General features: G+C 27.3%; 1 pseudogene; it reads left to right on the top strand.

Annotated features, from left to right (window-relative positions):
• The window catches only part of LOC105451672, a 13650-nt pseudogene extending 11920 nt beyond the window's left edge, over nucleotides 1–1730 (top strand).
• Nucleotides 1731–2819: the final 1089 nt, after the last annotated feature.

Raw genomic sequence — 2819 nt, 5'->3', positions numbered from 1 at the left:
CCTGAGTCACGGTTAATCGCGCATTAGATTTCCTTTTATCGTTTTCGCGGAATTACGCGGGTCGGACGAGCGACGAAGTTGCACCACGCTCGTGAGTGCGGTCGCAGTACATAGCCCATGTTTATATAAACATCTCGGCGGTTACCTTCTGTGACATTCCCTCGCGGAAATTCCCCCCGCCCCTCACCCCCCCCTCGGAGCTCCCGAGTTAGAACCGACTTATTCCTCCTACTAGTGATGAAGATAGTAATATATCAAATATACAAGAAATTAAAGAAACGATTAGAGAACTCTTAAATAAAAAAAAGGATTGCTTGCAAGAGAACAATAATATTGAAGAAACTAATAAAGTTAAAGAATTAAAAGAAAAAAAGAATAGTCCGAAAAAATACAAAGGAATTAATGAAGTCAAAGAACTGTTCAAGAAAAGAAAGGATAGTTAAAAAAAAAAATTAATGAAATTAAAAAACTTTTAAAGAAAAAAAAAAGATTGTCCGAAAAAGAATAATGACACTAATATTAAAGAACTTCTCAAGAAAAAAAAGGATTGTCTGAAAAAGAGTAATGAAGGAAATCTTCCAATCAAAAATCCTCTCCTGAAATCAGTCGATATCATACATAACGACATGACATCAGCTTATAATGTTGCTACAAAAGATGCAGCACTACCTACTAATCTAAGTCCTATTAATTTATTTTCTGTAAGTAAAGTAAAAAGTAAAAATTTTCTGTAAGTAAAAAAAAATCTATTGCTTGTAGCAGTTATATGGGAACAATAAGTACATCTGAATATGGTGAGTACATCTTAATTATCAGTGATTGATTACTAAAATTAGATTTTTCTTATTCAATTATTTTCTTTAGGTTCAAAGAACGATGAAAATTTTTCTAACACTCTTAGCAGTATTGAAAAAATTTCAGTTGTCAAGATATCACTTCAAGCATTTTCGCTAAAAAAATTGGTTAGATTTTTACTAGTATTTAATGTAATTTTTTAAATAAAATTATTAATTAAAAATATCTGCAATTTTCCATAGGCAACAAATGTGAAAATTGTAACGTCCTGTTGAAAGTTGTAATAGAACAAAATGAGGAAATAAAGGGAAAATTAGATCAAGTCAACACATCACTTGTAACAGTGTATAAAAAACTAGATCCTGAAGATCCAGCACCTAAAGGTTTGCCTGACTTACTTCTCAAGGATGAACAGGCTTTCTATGAATTTAAATAGTTTCTCAATGATAATAATTTTCTCTTTACGGTATATATACTTTCTTTATCCAATTTTGCTAATTTTATTTCTAGTAATTAATAATTAATCAATCAGATATAACGATAAAGTATATACGATTAGTAACACTTATGTATACAATATATTTCAGATTAATTATATGATTTTGATGATGCCGATGCCAACTCGAAGGACTGAAGAAACAGTACCTGTAGGAAAATTACTTGCTAAAATATTCTCAAACTCACTGGCTAGGATTGTCAATTATTCCGGCTCAGGCTCTGTAAAACTAAAACTTCAAGACACAAACATTCTCACAGTAATTGAATGTAAATTTTGTGTTTTATTGAACCTTATTTTTGGTAATATGCTTATATTGGTAACTTTTAATTATTATTTTTTTCAGGTGCTATTATTAAAAAGATTCCATCATGCGATATAACAGAAGTCCAATAAAAAATTATGCGTTGGTTCTCCACAAGCAATCAAAGGAAAATGAGTGCTTAATATCATTAAAAAAAAATTATATTCAAAGAAATGTAACGAGATTTATTTTATTTACGATTAAACACTAAAGATTGGTTTTTTTTAGAATAGATATTTCTTATAGATTAATATTTCAAAATAAGACTGATTCATTAAAAAAAAAGTTATATTTCTTAATTTGACTTGTTATCTAATGTTTAGAATTCTTTTCTTTTCTTTTTTTATAAAGTATATGCATATAACTTTTTCAAATATATAATTTATATATAATAGTTTATTTTTGTTCAAAAAATATTTTTTTGTAATATTACGTTTTTTTTACATATGTATACATTTTTCTATATTAAATAAACTATGTGTCACATTTATAATTTCCTTTTTTTGTTTATGCACAGTTTATATTTAGAATATCTCGTAGAAATAACATGAATTACATCTATGTTTACTTTGAAAAAATTTTTTTTTAATGTATTGATATTCTAAGTTTTTAATAAAATTTAAATGTAAATTCAGGAAAACAAAATATTACATAATATATAATATTTTAAATACGTATTTATATATATTCCAGAATTTTTATCCTGTACCTTATAAAATAGATTAAGATAAATTAAAATATATAAATACTTATAACTAAAACATTTTTATAAATTTGTAAAATATAACAATATTATATATCTGCAAAATTTATTATTTCGAGGCAAATGATTCCTTAGCAAATACCAAATAACATTGTAAAGTACAGTATTTGTTAGTTAATAATTTCTCATTCAACAATGTAATTTTAATACATATGTGTTATACGAGGGTTATTTGAAAAGTTTCCGGCCTTTTTAAGAAAAACACATATTTCGAAGCAAAACAAAATTTATTTCTCGACGTAGTCTTCCTGCAACTCGATACATTTGGTCCAACGTTTCTCCCATCATTTTAAACCGTCAGAAAAAAATTGATTGTCTAAACCTGAAAAATATTGATTTACAGCGTTTTCCACCTCAGCATTTGACTTATAGGATAAACTTCCGAAAACGACCCACCTCCGATTTCAATGAAACTTCGTGAAAAGCTTTAATTTGGGTTAAAAAGATCGGAAGAGCACACG

Source organism: Wasmannia auropunctata, unplaced genomic scaffold (genome assembly GCF_000956235.1).
Source record: "Wasmannia auropunctata unplaced genomic scaffold, wasmannia.A_1.0 LD336048.1, whole genome shotgun sequence".
NCBI lineage: Eukaryota > Metazoa > Arthropoda > Insecta > Hymenoptera > Formicidae > Wasmannia > Wasmannia auropunctata.
This window is presented reverse-complemented; position numbering and strand designations above follow the sequence as displayed.